The sequence below is a fragment of the Nanorana parkeri genome, unplaced genomic scaffold (assembly GCF_000935625.1).
Source record: "Nanorana parkeri isolate BGI_ZX_2015 unplaced genomic scaffold, ASM93562v1 scaffold19, whole genome shotgun sequence".
Lineage (NCBI taxonomy): Eukaryota > Metazoa > Chordata > Amphibia > Anura > Dicroglossidae > Nanorana > Nanorana parkeri.
In genome coordinates, this window is record NW_017306287.1 from 569443 (window position 1) to 577762 (window position 8320).

An 8320-nucleotide genomic window follows, 5' to 3' on the forward strand; every position below is an offset into this window, starting at 1 on the left:
GTCTTCTTTAAGCCCACATGCTTCTACAAGCAGCAAAACCCTCCATGCCAGGTTCTCTTTAAGCCCACGTGCTTCTACAAGAAGCAAAACCCGCCATGCAAGGTTCTCTTTAGGCTCACGTGCTGCTTCAAGAAGGAAAACCCTCCATGCCAGGTCCTCTTTAAGCCACGTGCTCTAGCTATTGCAAAACCGGCAAAAGTACGGGGGGGGGGAACCTCCTAAACCCCTCCATGACAGGCCCTTCAATGATAAGAAAAGCACCCAGCACGACACGCACAATAGCTCGGCATCCGCATGCCTCGCTACTCCTTTACCTACGCACGTCCCCCAAACCTCACTTCATCCAGAGAATAGGCCGAATGGCTCGGCGCTCCCTGATTATATAGCTCCCGAATGCAGCGACCCTATTGGACCTCAGAGTCACGTGCCACCTTCCCAGCCAATGGCGCCCCTTCGTTAACTCCCGCAGGCAGAAGCTGCGCGACTCTGCTGCCCCGCCCTCCCACGACGACTGGGCGGGAAGATGTGAGGACGGGGAGCGCGCACGCGTGGCGATAGCCGCAGCGGCGCGCTTCCCAGAATGCCGCGCGCGGTGGGAATTCCAGTCAGCTGCTGTGAAGGGGGAAAGCCGGAAAACATGGCGGCGGACTGGTGAGTTTATCATATGGGGGGAGACGTGCAGCGGGAGGGGGGATGGGGCAGGTTAGCAGGGCTGTCTTTGACGGCAGAGAGTCTGACTTCAATGGCTGCAGAAGAGGCGAGGCCCGTGCACGTTGTCGTTCTCCTCACAGTGTCAGTGCTAGGCAGACATACGTGGGTTGGTTATGAAGATGAACTCCTGACACACGTCAGTGACTCTCCCCTGCAGGGTGGTCTCTGTTTTATGACTAATCATCACAGGTGTGCTGAGGTGCAGCTAATATGACAGCTCAAGAGACCAGTCAGCTGCTGTGAAGGGGGAAAGCCGGAAAACATGGCGGCGGACTGGTGAGTTTATCATATGGGGGGAGACGTGCAGCGGGAGGGGGGATGGGGCAGGTTAGCAGGGCTGTCTTTGACGGCAGAGAGTCTGACTTCAATGGCTGCAGAAGAGGCGAGGCCCGTGCACGTTGTCGTTCTCCTCACAGTGTCAGTGCTAGGCAGACATACGTGGGTTGGTTATGAAGATGAACTCCTGACACACGTCAGTGACTCTCCCCTGCAGGGTGGTCTCTGTTTTATGACTAATCATCACAGGTGTGCTGAGGTGCAGCTAATATGACAGCTCAAGTTTGTCTTTATACGATCTGAAGAGCACAAGGCAGACCTGCCCACACACACAGGAAGATGTTCCCTCAGATGTGATCTGACAGATCTGGGACAATGGCGTCTTCCTGCCAGGACTGGAGCTGGGTGACGGCAACACTTAAAGGACATGTACACCTCAGATCAGACATGTCATATATTGCAGCTCGCCAGGCCTAACATATGGAGGCTGCATTCACTTTCTTAGTTCAGACTTGTTTTCCCTTTTACTTTCACTTCCTGTTCTAAGGTGACAACACTCACAATATCGTATCTGTAGAGGAGCAGTGTTGTCACCCTAATCTGCTCTACTCATTTGAACTACTAACACCTCCCCCCTCTTTTCATCTTCATTAGATGGGACGGGATGGATTTGTAGTGTACAGGACATAGCCTCAAAAGCAGGATAACATTGTGATCTCAGCTGACAGGAAGTGACAAGAACACGCTTTTTATTTAAAGGAGAACTATAAGGGGCGTGCTTTTCACTCACCTCATAGTTCTAGCCGACCTGTGACAATGAGACTGTCACAGGTCGGCTCAGTAGATCGGGTGGTGAGCGAACACATACCAGGTTCGCTCACCTTCCGATCCTGTCACGGCTCTCTGATGTGACAGAGGAGGAGCTGGATTCCCCCCTCCCCGCTCCGATCTGCCAGTGCTGACTGGCGGAACGGACGGGGGAGGGGGCGGGTACAGCTGGCTCTGCCTCTAGATAGGCAGAGCCAGCTGTCACTCACGCAGCTGGGCAGATCCCGTCATCTACGTCGGGATCCGCTACGGCTGCGGCGTCTCAGTATACAGCTCGCGGTATACTGAGCTTAGGGTGACGGGAGGATGCTAGTTTGTGTCCTCCCGTTACCCTAAGGAGAACTATGGGGAAAAGCCCTGACCCCATAGTTCTCCTTTAATGTGACTGTAGCCGGGATTCAAAGCTCCGGTCACAAAGGAGTTATAGAGGAATACTAAATGGCTAAACCAGCTTCAGTCCAGAGATTTCCCCCTGCGGTTATATTATCAGTCTGCCAGCTAGCAGCGTCATTCACTCCATTTCCTGTGAGCCCAGGTCGTCCTGAGCCTGTGACTGGACAGGGAAAAGAGAAGCAGCGCGGTGATGAGCTAATTTCTCCCTCACTCTGCTCTCTTTTCCCGGCCTGGAGGATGTATTTTGGTCACATGACTATTCCTGTTCATACCTGTGCAGAAGGGAGGGGGTGAGCACATGCTGCACATGGTCCCAAAATGGCTGGATTGGGAGAGCACCCAGTGACATCATGGCTGGGTCTCAGTGCTTCTTTATGCAATGCAGGCAGATCGTGGCTGGTGGCAGGGTGCTGTACATGGCTTCCTGAGAACAGAAAGCTGGGGTAATACCGGCACGTGAAGCTGAGTGAAAGGACTGAAATCCAGTAGATGAAAAGGGGGCGGGGCAGATACAGTCAGGGAGGAAAGAGCTAGATAATGCTGGAAATGAGGCGGGCTCTATCTGACTTGCTGCAGCCTCTAATGTACATTGTGAGAAGCTCCCAGTGTGCAGTGACATCAGAGGAAGACATTTCAGTCCAGGAGAGGAGCCGGTACAACTGTGCAAGACTGAAGGGGAGGTCAGATAGAAGACTGAAGGGAAAGCCGGAGGTCAGATAGAAGACTGAAGGGAAGGCCGGAGGTCAGATAGAAGACTGAAGGGAAGGCCGGAGGTCAGATAGAAGACTGAAGGGAAGGCAGGAGATCAGATAGAAGACTGAAGGGGAGGCCCGGAGGTCAGATAGAAGACTGAAGGGGAGGTCAGATAGAAGACTGAAGGGGAGGCCGGAGGTCAGATAGAAGACTGAAGGGGAGGCCGGAGGTCAGACGGAAGACTAAAGGGAAGGCCGGAGGTCAGATAGAAGACTGAAGGGGAGGCCGGAGGTCAGATAGAAGACTGAAGGGGAGGCCGGAGGTCAGATAGAAGACTGAAGGGGAGGCCGGAGGTCAGACGGAAGACTAAAGGGAAGGCCGGAGGTCAGATAGAAGACTGAAGGGGAGGCCGGAGGTCAGATAGAAGACTGAAGGGGAGGCTGGAGGTCAGATAGAAGGCTGAAGTGAAGGCCGGAGGTCAGATAGAAGGCTGAAGTGAAGGCCGGAGGTCAGATAAGTCACTAAGTGACTAGTAGCATTGAGCCGGCTTTCTGGTCAATCAGGAAGCCGAGCGCCGTGTAATGAAGCGCTGCCCGGCTTCCTCATACCAGAAGTACCGGGCCAGGCATCGGAGTATTTGGGTGAGTACTTGCACTCGCCCAAATACTCGGCATCCGCACCTACTAGTATTGGTATCGGTGCATCCCTAGTAGAAACAAAACAAAAACGTCACCTCCTATTATTATACTAAATAGTAGGGATGCGCAGATACCGATACTAACACCGGCGCCGATACCGAGTATTCGTACTCGCCCAAATGCTCCCGATGCCTATTCTGATACTGAAACTTCTGGTATCAGGAAGCAAGTCATTACACGCTGCCAGGCTTCCCGATTGGCCGGATCCATGCTCCCTCGTCACCAGGGAGCATGGAGCTGGCTTCCCGGCCAATCAGGCAGCTGGGCGCCACGTAATTACTCACTCCTGGCTTCCTGATTGGTCTGGAAGCTGGCCAATCAGGAACCCAGGCAGCGGCGAGTCATTACCCGCCCCGTGGCTTCCTAATTGGCCAGAAAGCCGGCTCTATGCTCCCTGGTGATGAGGGAGCATGTAGCCGGCTTCCCTGCTAATTGGGAAGCCCGGTGGTACCAATTACCGATACATTTCTCGCTGATACCAATTACCGATACATTTCTCGCTGATACCAATTACCGATACATTTCTCGCTGATGCCAATTACCGATACATTTCTCGCTGATACCAATTACCGATACATTTCTCGCTTATGCCAATTACCGATACATTTCTCGCTTATGCCAATTACCGATACATTTCTCGCTGATACCAATTACCGATACATTTCTCGCTGATGCCAATTACCGATACATTTGTGTTAGTGTCATGTGACCGTTTTTATAAAACAATACAGACTAATGTTTTTAGGACAGTGATGGAGTGCCAGAGCCCGCGCGCAGATGTAACTGATGCAACCCTGGTAGTTCTGCCAAGCTGTGCGGGGGCTACAAATCTCAGCAATACATTGTACAACAATGCAGAATACCAACAGCTATAGAGGACTACAATTCCCAGCAACATATTATACAGCAATGTAGAATTCCATAGTTGTAGAGGACTACAAATCCACTCAATCCATTATATAGTAATGCAGAATATGAAGCTGCATACTATGTGTTGCTCACCCGGAATGTGTGCGTTCTCACCAGGGCTGTGTGCAGTTCTCACCAGGGTTGTGCGGCTGCATGCAGGTCTCGCCAGGGCTGTGCGGGGGTCACCAGGGCTGTGCACTGTCACCAGGGCTGCGTGCAGGTCTCGCTAGAGCTGTGCGGGGTCACCAGGGCTGCGTGCAGGTCTTGCTAGAGCTGTGCGGGGTCACCAGGGCTGCGTGCAGGTCTTGCTAGAGCTGTGCGGGGTCACCAGGGCTGCGTACAGGTCTCTCCATGGCTGTGTGGGCGGGTGCAGGTCTTTCCAGGGCTGTTCCAGATCTTCCCATGGATGATCGGGCTGGTGCCACTCTAACGACTTTCCCTAATGGCTTCCCAGCCGTTGGGATATCAGCCACACAGGGAGTGCATTGTTTTCAATAAGTCAGTCAATTAATTGATTACATTGTAAGGCTGGGCACACACCTTACAACCATCGCAAGACTTTTGTCTTGCGATGGTTGTAAGGTACTTAAAAAAACGTACGATCTGCCTATCTTGCATAGGCAGATCGTACTTGCGATTATCGCAAGCCACGCCCCCTGAGGGGCGGGCTTCCGATGACGGCAATGCCGAACGGGCAGTGTGCACTTGCTCACACCGGCCCGTCCGGCTTTTATCTCACGAACATGCTACACACCCGCCGAACATGGTACGATGCTCGGCGGGTTTTGAAACATGTTCGTAAGTTTAAAGTCGTGCGACCTTACAGTAGTAGAGGTCGCACGGCTTCCACACACCTTACGATAATCGTACAATCGCGGGATTTCCCGAGATCGTACGATTGTGGGGACCTTAAGGTGTGTGGGGACCTTAAGACTGAACAGCAAAGCACAACCATAGCAGTGCAGAGCAGGAAGCAGAGTATGAGCGGATGTCCTTATTTTATCAGAAGATAAACAAAAACAGAAATAATTATTTTTAAACACGGTGGTTTTTTTTTTTACACTGAGCTGATGTTTGTCAACATCATTAAAATGACTAGGGGGCTGATTTAAAAGGCATTTGCGCAGCATATAGCTGGTTGATTGACATCACTGCCACTAGATGGAGCCGAAGAGCATAGGAATTTCTTGTACATTACGGATCCGCTCCTCCCATGGTCCATTTTCCACTGTTATTGAATAGTGCTTGGTGTGCCTCCTGTAAACTCTCCCCCTTTCTTCTTCCTGCACCATTCTTTTCATGCTTTTTTCCATGATGGCTGCAGACATGCACTGACATTTGTAATCTGCTGGTTTATTTGTTGTTTTACTTTGCTCTGCCGCATGTTCCCAGCCAGGGGGCAGCCTTCCACCAACAATGTAGCTCAGAGTGCGGTCAATTTAAAGTAGATGGAAACTCTAACTGAATGAGATTTATTTTGCCAAAGGACCGAGTTTTATACACAACTGCCACATTTTTTTTTTTATCATCCTTTTCGCATCTCTGTGCTGCTGATTTCCACCAGTCACTTCCTGTCTACATACATTCCCTCCAGCATCAGCTACAGATCATTTCTAAGGTAGACAGTAAACCAGGGGTGGGCTCCTCCTGCCACCCGGCTGTGCTTTAACTACAAATCCCATAATGCCTCTGGGAGTCATGCCTGTAACTGTAACATGCCTGTCAGTCTTCTAATACCTTGTGGAACTTGTAGTTCCACAACAGCTGGAGGGCCAGGGTTGCCCACCCCTGTAATGGTTTGTTTGCCTATCCAGCACTTGTATTCTGCATTGGAATCCTATGTGATAATGCAGGAGCACAGCTGTTGTCACCCTATTACAGGAAGTACCTGAACAAGGACCTTCATGTTTGGATCACTAGAGACTATTTAAAAAAAAAACGGCATCATGTCTAATTCAAGTACATTGACTTCCATTAGATGCGAGGACTCAGGGGGACATTTCACAAATCATCAAATAATATTTAATTTTTTACCACAAACAGTTAATTGTCTAATAACAAAGCCACTCCCACAATTGCATCATTTTCCCGAAACAAAAATAGAGGAACTAAGTAATGGTCCTTTTGTGGTGGGCCGACTTGGTCTGGTGTCTAAACTGTACCATGTTTGGGAGTATTGGTCAATTAATCATCAGCTCATATGTCTAGCAAGTTGCAAATATAGAAAATTATGCAAAACCTGTGAATTTATGTACATCAAGACTTTTGTTCAGATATTTAACAAATGGAGTCTTGAACATGAATACAATACATTGGGGGGAATTTATTAAACCGGGAGCAGACAAAATCTGGAGCAGATTTGCACTGCAACCAATCAGCTTCTCTGTCTCATTTTCAAATCTTACAGTATTTAGCTGCAGTCCATTTAGCTGCAGGTGCATCCGGGAAACAATAAACGCTCCAAAACACATGTCAACGCAAGGAGTGTCTATTTGTTGATGTCTCATTGGCTAATTCAGTGGACTGTATTCAATGGACAAAGGACAGATGGATCTAAACGCATATGCATGTAAACGCACCTAATGTTAAGCATCTAGAAGCATAGAAAAGCATGTAGCCTGACAGATTTTTGCAGACTGACCTCTGCATAAAAACTTAAGTTTTAATGGCACATCAACGGCCGCACCTATCGGGTCAGAACGCACTGTGGCAGGTGTGAACTAGCCCTTAAACTGATGTGAAACTTATGCCATCCACACAGGCCCTAAACTTTTTTTTTTTTTTTTCACTGAATATGAAGTCTGCCTCAGACAATGGTCTGCTTCTGTGAGTTCCGGCCAACATAATAGCAGTTCCACACAAGGCATTTGAATCCAGCAACCAAATACTCTCCCAGTTCTCTTGACGTAGTGCAAGGTGTTCTGGGCTGCTTAAAAGAATTTTGGCATTGCTGCAGCCCAAAGAAAGCAAGGGCTCCTAATCCGCAGTTATGTAAATTGATTGGTGATTTTTAGCTCGGATTAGTCTTTTCCCAATTAAAAAGCTGGAACTTTAACATTAAAAAAGTATAAAAGAGAGAAGGAAGAAAAAGGAAATCAAAGAATGGATGGAAAAGGCAAAGGATAAATAACAAAGGAATAAGAAAGAATTAAGGATATGAAGGAAAAAGGAAGGAGTAAAGAAAGGGAAAAGTGTAAGGGAGTGAAAAGGAAACATGCAAAAGGGAAAGGGTAAGAAAGGGAAAGGTGTAAGGAAGTGGAAAAGGGAAGGTGTAAGGAAGTGGAAAAGAATGAGGGAGTAAGGAAGGGAAAGGAAAAAAAAGGAAGGTGTATAGAACTGAAAGAAAGGAAAAAGCAAAGGAGTAAGGTAGGAGAAGGAAGGGGGAGGGAAGAGTTTCAAGAAACAGAAAAAGGTAGGGAGTAAGGTAGGGAAAGGGAAAATGGAAGAAGGAAGGGAAAAGAAAAAAAAAGGAAGATGAAAGGTAGAGAAAGGCGTAAGGATGGAAAAAGGGAATGTGCATAGAAGTGAAAGAAAGGGTAAGGAAAAAAAAAAAAAGAGAAGGGAAAGAAAGGGAAGGTGTAAGGAAGAGAAAATGAAGAAAGGGAAGATGTAAAGAAGGGAAAGGTGTAAGGAAGTAAAGGTAAGGAGTAAGGAAGGGAAAAGCAAAGGAGTAAGGAAGGGAAATGAAAAAAAGTGAAGTGTAAGGAAAAGAGGAATAAAGAGATGAAAGGGAAGGAAGATGTATGTATGGGAGACATGAAGGACACTGAACCTTGTATTGTACTGTATGAATATCATGCATACTATATTTT

At 48.5% G+C, this 8320-nt stretch overlaps 1 protein-coding gene across 4 annotated transcripts in view; it reads left to right on the forward strand.

Moving 5' to 3' along the window:
* The first annotated feature begins 540 nt into the window (after positions 1-540).
* The window catches only part of TRAF7 (TNF receptor associated factor 7), a 51102-nt gene continuing 43322 nt past the window's right edge, over positions 541-8320 (forward strand). For 2 of the 4 annotated variants that reach the window (XM_018561926.1, XM_018561948.1), the window contains exon 1: positions 541-651. The gene's annotated coding sequence lies outside the window, so the exon portion shown is untranslated. Of the gene's footprint in view, positions 652-937; positions 988-8320 lie in introns of those variants that run through there. The other 2 variants (XM_018561918.1, XM_018561941.1) reach the window with 1 other exon arrangement.